Here is a 14327-nt window from a genome sequence, read left to right on the forward strand (position 1 = left end):
TTGTGGTGCATCATTCTATGTTATGTGGCACACATGGTTCAGATCCTGTTGTGACATTGTTTTACTGTGCTACCTTGGTTGTTAACATCATTGTGGTAGTACTTGGCCTTTGTGGCGTACTGCTACTTCAGGTCATCTACTGGAGGCTGTTCTGGTTTGTTTTACTGCCTGCAGGCTATTTGCTTGACTTCTATGTTGTCCTGCTTTGAGGTCTGTTGGATTTTGTGCTTTTGCAAATTGAGGTGGACTCTGAGGGTGCTGGCAACTTTTTACACACAAGGTGGGAGATGGTGACAAAGGGGAAGGGTGATCCTGTGGCCAGGTTGAATTCAAGGATGTCGGATGAATAAACCAGATGCAGTTGTTCAGTGGATCGTGGTGATTTGTGAAGGAGGGGGGGGTGTTATATTGTTGATAGTTGCCTTGCCCTGCAGTGTGATGGGCACCCTGAAATTGTAATTGTGCTTTCCTATTTACATGATGTATTCTGCTGATCAATGCCTGTTCATGTGTTGTGTTTACCTTTCAGGTGTGAGGGGATAGTTGTGATTTGACATGCTGGGGTATACACATGGTGAATGTTCACATGTGATGTGTAGAGGACACTGATGGTCACTTGATTTCACATGCATATGTTGAGTGCATGTCCCTACTGACCCACACACTCGCACTATGATCCTCTACATGTATAACCACCCTTCCATGTCCACGTGTACACTCTGTTTGCCTTCTGGTGCCCACTGAGTCCCTGCAGCACATGTTCTATGACCATTTGTGGATCCTGTACCTGCCTATTTTGGTTTTTGTATGTAGTTTGTCGCTTAGATGTGATGCTCAGGGTGTGCATCACACACAATGGCTGTTCACTGTGCTGTGCGCTGAGCAGTGTGTTGCAGGAGGTGGACATGGCACACAGTAGCTGCAGTGTTGATTTTGCAATGCACATTGTGCATGTGGACAGGCATTCATTGTTATGTTTAAAATATGACTTTTGGAATGCATTTGGTATGACTTATTTTGTGTGGGAGGTTGTTGGTCAGTCATTTCATCTGATTCCATGTCAGGCATCATTGTCTGATGCCCATTTAAATTTCTCACATGGCAATGTGTACCTTTTTGGTACTGTGTTGGTGTATGGCTATTGCTTGCCATGTCATGTTGTGGTTTTGGAGGGTTTGAGTGACATACCAGCGATAGTCATGTCCTGTTTTGCAGGTCTGTGTGATTCACACCTTGCATGTTTGCCTTTTGGTCACACTCGATTGCTTGTGTTTAAGTAGCTAGGGATGCACACAATGTGGCAATTCCATGGCAACAATCTCAGGGTGGTAAGGTTGTGACAGTTGACTGTCTCTTTGTCATCATCGATTGTCACCTGGTATGTGCCAGGCCTGTGTGCACTCCGCAGGGTTGGGAGTTTAGGTGAAAAATCTGGCCACAAGCTTGGTCCGGGCTTCCTCGCCACGTGCCCTATCCCCTCCCATGGGCAGCGCCTGTGCCTGTGGTTGGGGATGTGGGGGCACCACCATGTCCACCGGTACGCCCTGCTGTGTTGCAATATTGTGCAGGACACATGCTGCCACAATGATCCTGCACACTACTGGGGGTGCATAGAGTAGCTGCCCGCCAGGGCGGTCAAGGGAGCGGAAGCGTGACTTGAGCACTGCGAATGTGCGCTCCACTATGGCCCTGGTTGCAATATGGGCCGCGTTGTATCTTACCTGGGGTGGTGTGGTGGGGTTCCAGATTGGCGTCATCATGTGGTTGCTCAGAGGGTAGGCACTGTCCCCTGGAGAGGTGATAATGGTTGTGATAATTGGGGTTTGTGTATTTGTCTGTGTGTGTGACATGCATTCATGTGCACGGACATTTGTACTCCCCTAGGAGCCATGTGTCGCCATGCTGCCCAGCTTCCAGGACCCGGCTCACGGTGGACATTCTGTATATGAAACTGTCATGGGTGGTGCCAGGGTAGTTTGCATAGACAGAGGTGATGATTCCCTTTGCATCGCATACCACCTGTACGTTGATGGAATGCCAGTGCTTGCGGTTTCGGTAGATGTGCTCAGTGGCCCTTAGTGGACGTAGGGCCACATGGGTGCAATCTATGGCCCGAGCACTTTGGGGAAGTGTGCCGCCCTGTAAAAGTCCTGGACAACGGCCTGCCTTTCTGTGGGTGTTCTGGGCATGTATATGTGCCTGCGGACTGAGGGGTGCGCTGTCATGATTGCCAATACCTGGTGTAGGCAGCGTGACTGCGTGGCCTGTGAGACCCCCTACCCCCACTATGGCAGTAGTCCGCTGAAGTGCTTGGGAGCAGAGGTTGGGGGATGTTAGGTCATCTTCCCACTCCCTGACCAGGTCTAAGATGATATGGGGTGGAAACCTATACCTGCCATAGACCTGGTCGTCAGGCATCCCAAAAAGGCTTGTTTGTAGTGAAAAAATGCATGCCCTGGCTATTCTCCTCTTCCTGCGGTGTCCCACGATCAGTGCTGCGACAAATGGGGCATTCATCGTAGCTGTATATACATGTTAGTTGTTTGCGTGCACTTTTAGGCTGTGCGCGGGGACGCTTCCGCCTGCCTTCGTGTGGCGGATGCGTTGACGCCTGTGCCGTCTTTTGCCGTGCGCGGGATTCCCGTTCCGTGTAGTTCTCTGCAGTACTTCCCCAGTTACGCCTTCTTTTTCACGCGTTATTCCCCATTCCGCGTGTTACGCCCACTGTTCTGCCCACTTTTGTTGTGTGCGCTGCGCTATGTGTGCTTTCGCTGTGCGCTTAGCGCACGCTGTTTGGAGACGTGTGCGCCATGCACGGATTTGGCACACAACCAGTTGGAAAGTAGCGCAGCGTCTTCCTTGAATCGCACGCGTGTGCATGCGCTTGCTTTCTCCCTCTTGCACCTCCTTGCGCCTGCTTGCGCTGGGATTTTCGGCGCACGTTTGTTCCATGAATCGGCCCCTTAATCTCCCCCGGATTTCGGAGGAGGATAACATTTTCTTAGATGAGGATATACAGGTGTAAGAAGTTAACAAAGCAATAAAAAAGTTACCAAGGAATAATGCACCGGGTCCGAATGGATATTTCAGACAACACGTGCACGGGTATGTCATTTAATTGAAAAAGCAGAACTGACTCAAACACCAACAATACTTGTGTCACTAGACGCAGAGAAAGCTTTTGACAGGGTAGAGTGGACACACAATGGAGTGAATGGGATTTGGGTCGAGCTTCTTACAAATGGTTAAGGCCAACTACAATACACCAACGATGCAGGTTGCCATGAATAGAATAATGTCGGGATCAGTGTCCTTAGGTAGGGGTACCAAACAGGGGTGCCCCCTGCCACCATTCTTATATGCCATATATTTCGAACCACTGCTGGTTAGGATCCGAGAAGCGCAGGAGGTGGAGGGGATAATGATGATGGGGGACGAACATTAAACAATGGCCTTTGCAGATGACATGTTGATAACTCTGATAGCCCCGGAAACAGTCTATTCCGGAACTGATAAACGAACTAGAACTATTTTGGTCCCTCTCGGGTTTGAAAATCAACAGACAAAAATTGGAAATCTTGAACCTAACAGAAGACCCCGACACAGTAGAAAGACTGGCCCAATCAACGCTACTGAATAACGCAAAAGATGGAATTACATACTTAGTGATAACATTAACGTCCTCACTGGGGCCTATGTATAAAGCTAACTACCCGAAACGTCTGAAAAACCTCAAAATAGAGCAGGCTAAATGGAATCCCCTCAAGACATTATGGTGGGGAGAATGGTAGCAAGAAAAATTCTAGTACTTCCGAAATTACTTGATTTTTTCCAAGCCCTACCAATTAGAATTCCAAAAATGTTCTTTAGATCGTTGAACAAATTAGTAAGGGCCTATATTTGGAGAAAAAAAACAGCCCAGGATCTCAGTGTCAATCTGACAGCAGAGAAAAATCAAGGCGGACTAGCACTTCCCCACTTCCGTAGATATTATGAAACAGCACAGATGCAGCTGATAAAGGAATGGGTAACACACACCTCTCAACACATATGGGCCAAACAAGACAGGGCAGTAGCGGGATCCCCTCTCTCGGGCTTATTATGGCTAAACAAACAACACAGACACCCAAATACTAAAATAAGTGAGGTAGTGGAGATTGGGATTGAGGTGTGGGACAAGGTGGGCAAAAGAGGGGTCCTAACGACATTTCCCTCCCCGTTCTGCCCAATGTTTGGAAATCCGGTCTTTCAGCCGGAATGTAACAGAAAGTGCATACAAACTGGGTAAAAGCAGGGTGCTGCAAGATTAGAGACATGTATCGCGGCCAAGCCATAATGACATATCAGGAATGTAAACAGACCCTGGGGATAACAAATAAGGACGAATTCAAATACAATCAACTGAAGCACTGGGCCACCTCCCGCCTCATAAGAGAGGGTGCCACAAGGCAGCCGACACCCTTTGAGAAATATATGATATCAGCTACAGGCTCGAAGAACCTGGTCTCGAATGTCTATAGGTTTCTGAACGATCAAGGGCAAGAAGTGCAATGGAATGATATGAAGCAATGGGAAAAAACACTGAGGGAAAGCATAACAAGAAAACAATGGGAATATATATGGAGAATTGTCCCAAAGCTGACACGTTCGATACAGGTGAGGGAAATATGCCAAAAAATTCAGATCCAGTGGCACTACACACACAGAAAGGCTTCATGCAATGTTTCCATCTACCCTGGACAAATGTTGGCGGGGGTGTAGTATGAAGGGGGATTGGAAGCACATCTGGTGGAGTTGCCCTAGCATACAGCAGTTTTGTGGAGAAGTGAAAAACCAGGTGGGCAAAATGGTACATGGAATAGAACAACTTCGGGAAAGGGTTTGGATGGCCGGAATGTGGGAATCAGGGTGGGAACTCATACGAAATCACAAAAAAGGTGAATTATGATCATGGTAATAGCTGGCTGACGATTGCTCAACAATGGAAGCAGAAGGCTCCGCCCATGATCTATGAATGGCTACAGAAAGTGTGGCAGTGAGTATCGTTAGAATGGATGATATATAAACTCCAAGGATCGTCAGAAGCTTTTCAGAAGGACTGGGGGCAAATTCTAACCTATTTGCAATGCGAATATATGCTGCAATGTTGCCCACACAATATTAGAATACTAGGCATTTTGTAAGAATCATCTGCACCCCAGATAAACCAGATCTCTACGCTACCTATGGGGGGAGGCGGGAGGGAATGGGATGAAGAGGAAAAGGGAATATTCTTTGGAAGTATATGACATCATAAAACTAATAAAACATGTTTTAGAAAAGTATGGTTGTTATTTCATTGGATGGCTTTAACAGATCTGCGGGGTTAGATTTGTTGCCTTTTTTTTATTGCCCTGAACATTTGCTTCTGTTTGTATATTCTTTGCATTTAAGAATTCTGAATTCTCTGGGGTGTCGTGGTGGCTGGGGGTTGAGGGGAGGCGGGAGATGACCTTGGACAGGTAGTACTTTTTGGGGATGTTCCTATGTATGTTGGTTTGTGTTGTTCCTTAGAGGGTGTTTTGGTAGTTGTGTTGTTTTGATATGTTGTTCATTGAAAGAGGTGTCATTTAATGTAGTGATGATATAGCTGTGACGGCCTGTTGTAGTCTGCTTACTTCAAAGCGTTGCTTGTGGATACATCTCTATCTTGGTGTTTGAATAGCAGGGCTATTAAAGGTTTCTGAAATGACAGTCTTCTCTTGACCAGATTTCTTTTGGAATTCGGTTCCACAATTTTGCTATGAGGATAGAGAAGGCAGTACCTCCGCACTTGTTTTTCTCATACTACCTTCATTCTCTACTTATGTCGTAGCTGTATCCCTGTGTCCTTATTGGGTGGTAGGAGTTGATGTGGGATTGGAGGAGTTTGCATCACTCACCAAGCACTGCATTGACGGGGAGCAGAGTGCTTTGAAGTGGATAGTTTTTCACCTTTGGACACAAAGTTCTGGACAAAGTCATTAGAAGAGAGTGCGAGGAGGTTGCACAAGGGCGTGGGGGAGACAGCATGACCTCGGGAGTGGAGGATAGTTTGTGAGAGTGAAAATTAGTTAAGTGAAGCATTTTGACTTAGCCGAGTCTGCAGTGAAAGGGAAGAAGGAGGTATGGTCCTTTCACCACTTACAAAGGTGGCATTGCATGCCTGCCTTTGTGATGTGGATCAGAGGGGTGATTCAGGTTTGAAGGTAAGGGGTAGAAGAGTGAAGGTTTGAGAGCTGCATCGGTTCTCAAAAGGGGCAATGGGAGAGTTAAGAAAGTCAGCTCAAGCTTGTTTGGTGTATGAGGCCTGGGATGGAGCAAGAGATAGGATAGAGGACATGATGTTGGCTTAGGTGAGAGCTGTGGTGTCACGCTTAAATGTAATACTGAGATTAAGGAGTTGGGAGGAGGGCAACAGCGGGGGGAGGAGCAGTAACACTGGCGTGAAGAATGGAGTGGTCAGACGGGGAGGGGCAAATAGTGAGACAGATCCCCTGCGAATGAATAACTTGTGAAGGGAGGTTAGGGAGTGATGAGAGAAGAGTGTAGAGTTTGAGATGGCTGGGGAGGGCCATTTTAGGGAGGTTAAAGCTGCCTGTGAACTGTACAGGGGATTTGGTGGGAATGGAGTTGAGGAGAAGATCAAGGTCTGAGGAGAATTTGTGAGGGCCCTGTCCACTATAGAGCAGGAGTATATTAAAAGGATGAGTGGGAGAAGGTGGGCCTCAATGACCACAAAGCAGAGTGCTAAGAAGTTGGATGATGGTCAGCAAATTGACCATTAGGCCAACCCAACCGCCTCTTTTGTAAGGGGGGAATGGACAAATGATACAGGGCTGATGTGCAAGGTGGGCAGGGGCTGCCGTCATCTGGACTTCGAGGAGCGATCTACGTTCGGTTACATATATAGAACAAAAGTGAGCAAGGTCATGTGAAACTCACTGCTGAAGAGAGAACGGACAGATTCCTGAATTAGTCTCACCGTGATGTGGTGGACCCAGTATCATACACATTGGTTCCTGACAAATTCTGACAGGAGAGTTCTGTACACTGTAGTTTAGGTTTTTATTTTGTTTGCAGTGAGTGTTTTTAGATACACCTGGTTTGTTATAACATAAGATACCTCAACATTTATGAATTGTTGTGGTATAGTACCAAGATTATAAAGAACAAATGTTGAATATTTGTGAAACACAATTCTATAGCTTCTACGTCCTCTATGCATTCCTTGGAAGGAAACTAGAGAACTTAGTCCAGTAGTAGCTTGATAAACAGCATAGGTACTTAAAACACAATGTAGGGTTGAACAATAACAACACACAAAAAACAAGTCAACACAACAGGGTTTCAGTCAAAAGGTAAGCTAAATGAGCTTGGGTGGTGTAGGCCTTCATCAGGACGGGATATTCGTATGGAGGAAGTATCCTATGTGGTCTGTGGAGTAAACAGACAAAGAGTGTTTCAGGAATGGTTCAATTCAGGTAAGTCTAGCAGTAGAGAGGTGAATAAGTACATGGAGACCGGAGCTTACCAGGTCTGTGGAGTGCGGTGGCTCGAGGAGTCAGAGGGTCTAAGTACACTGAGAGAACTTCAAGGTCCTTGTAGTGGCCATTCCTGTCAAAAAAGATGAAGGAAGGGGCTGTAATTAGCTGTTAGTGATTCTGCTGTCAATGTAAAACAGTACAGATATAGGCAAAAGGAGCTTACCTATAGGATGCCTGTTGTTAGGAGGGAATCCTGAACAGAGGCGGTGTAGTAAATACGGCTAGTTATCGCAGCCTGATCAAGTCTGTGGAGAAAAGGAGGTAAAAAGGCTCAAAGACTGCACCATGGTGCACGTGTCGCGTGTGTGTGGAGAGACACTAAGGCTCGATTAAGGTGCCAGGGTGTGCAGCCAGGGTGGCGGTAACTTCATGGCGGGTGAAGGTTATACTATAGCCCAAAATATCGGGATGAGCCATGCGTGTGATGGATCCATGCAAGCCCATCCTAAGTACTGGGGAGTGCCTCAAGTAGACAAGAAGGGTGTGTGTGTTCTCAGGTATCGAGTGTTGCCAAGTAAAAAACACATGGCGCGTCTCCTTTTGTCTAGTGCGACTGATGGTGAATGTGCGTCATTAGGGAGAAACTGAATAATGACTGCATCGAAAGTCAAGCTGTGGTTGAAGAGGCCGCCCCCGTGCGCGAGTAAGTGATAAATGGGGAGCGATCCCTGCGTTGGCCGTGTTAAGCACAACCACCGCGTGTGCGAGTAAGATAATTAATGGGGAGTGGTGCCCGCGTAGCCCGTGTTGAAAAGACCAGCGTGTGCGCGTTGTCTTACCTCGCTCGTTATTAGAGTGAAAAGCTGCAATGCAGTGGATTCAGGCGGTCGTGTGTTCTTGTCCCGAATGTCTCACAAGTCAGAGCCTAACTGTCATGGACAGGTTTATTTATCAGAAGCGGCCATTTTGGGGTTCTCACATATACATGGCCCACTACCAGACAGAATACATCATATCAGCAACCAACCCCTACAAAAACAACATCATCCTCTGGAAAAGATACATCGACGATGTACTACTCATATGGCAAGGGGACCTACAAGACCTCGCCGCATTCCATCTATGGCTCAACCAGTGCAATCGACACATCAGGTTCACCATGCATTGGGACTTCCACGGCATTGACTTCCTTGATCTGCATAGCTACAGATCTGGTGATCATCTGCAAACTGAATTATTCCGTAAACCAACGGACCGGAACACCTTGCTACACTTTGGGAGCCACCACCCTGAAAGCTTGAAGTATAACTTACCCTACGGCCAATTTCTCTGGATCAGAAGGAACTGCTCCAATCATAACACTTTTGAGAAACATGCTAAAGACCGTGAAACCTGTCTTTTGGATACAGGGTACCCGAGAAAAGCCATCAAACACGCCAAAAAGCGGGCCTACAAAACCAATCGAACTGTATGCCTCACAAAGACAACTAAAAAGGAACTGGACAGACTGGTCTGCTTCACCACCTACAGTCCCCTCAGTAACCTGATAAAAAAGACGATCAAACAGCACTGGCCTCTCGTAAAGAACACGGGATGCCTCCAGAAAGTCCCACTGTTCGATTTCAAAAAGAATCGGAACATTAAAGAGTCACTGGTACATACACAGTGATTTCGAATTGGCTTTCACATTATTATTGGAAAAATAAGCCAATCTAATACAATATGTTGCCCAATGACCTTTGATAATTAACATGAACACGAATATCGTTTCACTTTAACATCATTGCATTGATTAATTTAATAGCACAGAAGTTCAATATACTGGATTAACTCTATCCAATGCGGACACTGATAGCTATGCGCATGCGCCAAATACTATACACTAGTTTTCATATTCCAAGCGCATGTGCAAAACCACAACACTATTGTGATAGACTTCAGTATGCGCACAGGAGCAGCGTTTGGATCTTCACGCATACGCGGCTACGCGAAATCGCGCGCCACACAGCCTCGCAACACACAATACTTAATAACCCATCGAACAGAGGTTCCGTCTTTGATGCCCGTATATATTTTGCAGACCAGGGATTTAGCCCGAGACTAGGTAAGTGTTCCCCGGAAGGAGTAATTCCATTTCAGTAGCGCAAACCATAAATCGATCTTCTTTCAATTGGATGTTTTTAACTTAAATGGTAGGAACTTTACATATCTTTACAACGGGGAAACCGACCATATGGTCCTTGACTAAATTTGCTACCCAAGAGCCAAGACCAAATTTATCTCCAAATGGGTGACCATTTTCGCTCTAAACTATTTGATATCAAGAATGCCGTTCAAATTCACACATCATTAAGTCAATAGCTATTTGCATTCTGTACTATTCTTCACAGGCAAATCATTGTACTGAAAGTATTTAATGGACAAGAACACTTTATGGATTCTTATCTGAATGGAATACATGACTTAATATTACTAATATAGACACAGAAGGAACTAGGTGAGAATCATCTCCTTTAATACTTTGATTCCCTATCAAATCAGTCCTCAGTATTTGAGTCACATATGCCATCTACCATATTATTTTTAATTTTAGCACTGGTATAACCACTATTCCAAAATGGTAACACGAACACCAATTGTGCATCTAACACTAGGGTGGTATAACACTGGTGTCACTTTGAGGTGCTGTCCACACATCAGTGCTGCATGACTATATAAATTCATTCACAATCAGTTTTAATAACGTATTGTCCTTCTGTTCTCTCTTGCCATTTTCCTGCAACAAATCACATTGATTCCTACAAATTTGGTATGTGAATTTCATCTTTCTTGTATGATTCAATCAATCGTGCTATGTAATATTCTATAATACACCATTGTACAAACTGTAATATTATCACCTTTACTACAATATCAATATGTCAATTTGAACATCATTCATTAATGTTTTCAATATTATCAGCCTTGAGAATGACGCTTGTGTCGAAACACGTGTCGGCTGATTTAGAGTGTTAATAAACCTCATCAATATATGGACTTTTGATCACTTTTTATAAAGACTTGTCAAATATTGAGCACTACTGATTACATTCAGGAGTTAGCACGACTTGCGGCTCTATCTCTTCATCTCCTTAAGTACCTCCAGTACAAGGCCACTACCCATGTGGCAAATGTACCGTTTGCCAGTTCACCACCACCACCAAAGTTCAAACACAATGACATCAAATGGACCCTACGAGACCACACCAACTGCAACACTACACAGGTGGTCTAAATCATCATGTGCCGATGCGGACCCCTATATGTTGGTAAAACCATGAGAGCAATTAAAACAAGGATCTGGGAACATCTATCGTGTATAAAAAACAAGGTACCAGACAAACCACTTGTGGAACATTACATCAAGAAGAACCACACTAACATGGACCTGAAGTGGATGGTACTACAGAAAATCACCACAACCAAAAGAGGTGGAGATGTGGACAGAACCCTCACCCAACTGGAACAGAAATGGGTTCACAAACTCAACACTGTAAGAAAAGGCCTTAACATCACCGTAGAATGGAAGCATTTCTTATAAACCTGATGGAATAAAGGATCCATACCCTGTGGTACAGTCACCCCTGCTCCCCAATCTGAACTACATCAGTACCTTAGAGACTATTACATTTGGCGCTGCATTGCACACTGGAACACAGTACAGTTGAATGTAGCCCGGTGTCTCGCAACTCTTTGTGCTGTATATGCATTACGACCCCTTCCATGGCTTAATTGTAACTATGACAGTCTGAACACCACGAATTGAACAATGTTCACAATGTTCGCAAGGTTCACAACTTGGCCTTGTACTCTATATTGGGACATCAGTACAGTGGCATACATACACTTTGCCATAATTGTGCTAGATAGATTCATGACGATATGCCTTGACCCCTGTCATGACAGAAATGTAACCATGTCAGTCTGGATGCTACAATATACACAAACCCAGTTCATATTTTGTCGGTATACGAAGCAATGTAATATGATAACATGCAATAATTGTACTCAGCCCGCTATTATGATTGACCAATCATGAATGACATTTGACAAGTGTGTGGCCATGTCGAAGCTTTACATTTACACACACTGTGGACTATGAACCCGTTTGCAGGGGTCCCCCTGGTTGCCTGTCAAATTCCTGACTGCGCCCACACACGCACCTGTATAGACAGCCCAATATGTGAGAACCCCAAAATGGCCGCTTCTGATAAATACACCTGTCCATGACAGTTAGGCTCTGACTTTTGAGACATTCGGAACAAGAACACGAGACCGTCTGAATCCACTGCATTGCAGCTTTTCACTCTAATAACGAGCGAAGTAAGACAACGCGCACACGCGGGTCTTTTCAACACAGGCTACGTGGGCACCGCTCCCCATGAATTACCTTACTCATACACGCAGTGGTTGTGCTTAACACGGCCACGGCCAACGCAGGGACCGCTCCCCATTTATCACTTACTCGCGCACAGGGGCAGCATCTTCAACCACAGCCTAACTTTCGATGCAGTCATTATTCAGTTCCTCCCTAATGACGCACATGCACCATCAGTCGCACTCGACAAAAGGACACGCACCACGCGTTTTTTACTTGGCAACACTCGATACCTGAGAACACACACACCCTCCTTGTCTACTTGAGGCACTCTCCAGTACTTAGGATGGGCTTGCATGGATACATCACACGCATGGCGCACCCGCCATGGGTTTACCGTGACCCTGGCACCTTAATCGAGCCCTAGTGTCTCTCCACACACACGCGACACGTGCACCATGGTACACACTTGCCCCGCATGGCCCAGTCTTTGAGCCTTTTTACCTCCTTTTCTCCGCAGACTTGATCAGGCTGCGATAACTAGCCGTATTTACTACGCCGCCTCTGTTCTGAATTCCCTCCTAACAACAGGCATCCTATAGGTAAGCTTCTTTTGCCTATATCCATACTGTTTTACATTGACAGCAGAATCACTAACAGCTAATTACAGCCCCTTCCTTCATCTTTTTTGACAGGAATGGCCACTACAAGCCTCCGGTCTCCCTGTACTTATTCACCTCTCTACTGCTAGACTTACCTGAATTGACCCATTCCTGAAACACTCTTTGCTTACTCCACAGACCACATAGGATACTTCCTCCATACCAATATCTCGTCCTGATGAAGGCCTACACCACCCAAGCTCATTTAGCTTACCCTTTGGCCGAAACACTGTTGTGTTGACTTGTTTTTTGTGTGTTGTTGTTGTTCAACCCTACATTGTGTTTTATGTACTTATGCTGTTTAACAAGCTACTACTGGACTAAGTTCTCTAGTTTCCTTCCCAAGGAATGCATAGAGGACGTAGAAGCTATAGAATTGTGTTTCACAAATATTCAACATTTGTTCTTTATAATCTTGGTACTATACCACGAAAATTCATAAATGTTGAGGTATCTTATGTTGTAACAAACCAAGTGTATCTAAAAACACTCACTGCAAACAAAATAAAAACCTAAACTGCAGTGTACAGAACTCTCCTGTCAGAATTTGTCAGGAACCAATGTGTATGATACTGGGTCCACCACATCACGGTGAGACTAATTCAGGAATCTGTCCATTCTCTCTTCAGCAGTGAGTTTCACATGACCTTGCTCACTTTTGTTCTATATATAATGCTACCCACCTGGGTAGAGCAAGGCATCAACCAGGTGCCCTTTTGACTATTGATCTACGTTTGGTAACAGACGTATGAGTGGGGGTTATCACTGCCAAAAATATCCTTAGGAAGGAGGGTTTTTTGGCAATCGATTTGGGCATGCTAGAGCCCCAGTATAAGAGCAGAGGGATAGGGTAAAGAGAAGGAGTGATTACTGCAGGGGCAGATGAAGTAGCGATATATGAGTCAACCTGAAATTCTCTTCTGGGTGGAGAACAATGCCAGGACGTGATGTGGGGGAGAATGGAGAGGAAGGGGAACAAGGTGGAGAGTTAAGGGGGAAGGACTCTGGGGGCAGAATGAGAAGGATACAGAGGTGAAGGCTGCATTGTGGGAATGGGGAGTGGATGAAAAAGTATGGGGTAAATATTATTGGAGTGTGTCGTAGGGAAGAGTGCAGCAAGAGACAGGGGAAGAGGATTGTCAATGCAGTGAAGTTACAGGGCCACTAGTGACTAAAAGGTGGTAGTACATGGCCACTAGCTACGAAGATGCAGTGTAACAGTTAACACCCAAGATAAAGTCAAAGAGGTAATACAAGGTCCCCAGCGACCAAGGTGCAGTACTGCAAGGCCACTGGCGGCCAAGATGCCGTTATACAGGAAATACATGTCCACAAGTCTTAAGTTCTCAAAGATACCTTTCTCCTTGAAAAGCCTTACTATGCTTAAGGGTGCATTTAAGGCCCCCACAAAGTAAATAACCACAAAATAATGTATTTAGAACTATTGTTAGTTATGTAAATGATTCCGTCATACTCCCCTCCAGCTGCTGCACCGCTGGTCCATGGGGCCAGTGCAAGGGGGTTGGAGAGGGGCATCAGGGTGGACATAAACATCATACAATTAAAGATGGCAGTCAACAAGGGGCTTTATTCCACCTCCTATTGTCTACGGATGTCAATCGGGACCTCCCAAGAGTAAGATGACATAGCACATTTTTCAGTTGATCCTTTGGGGTGAATGGCTGAGAGGGGATTCATGTCATTAATAAGGTTGTGAAGTACTGCTCACCTGGTGTTTACATGCTTTTCAAGGGAACAAGGTGAAAGAGTGGCATTACGCCTCTGCAGCGGCCCACGGGGAAC

This window comes from Ambystoma mexicanum, chromosome 10, assembly GCF_040938575.1.
Source record: "Ambystoma mexicanum isolate Mex_15411 chromosome 10, UKY_AmexF1_1, whole genome shotgun sequence".
NCBI lineage: Eukaryota > Metazoa > Chordata > Amphibia > Caudata > Ambystomatidae > Ambystoma > Ambystoma mexicanum.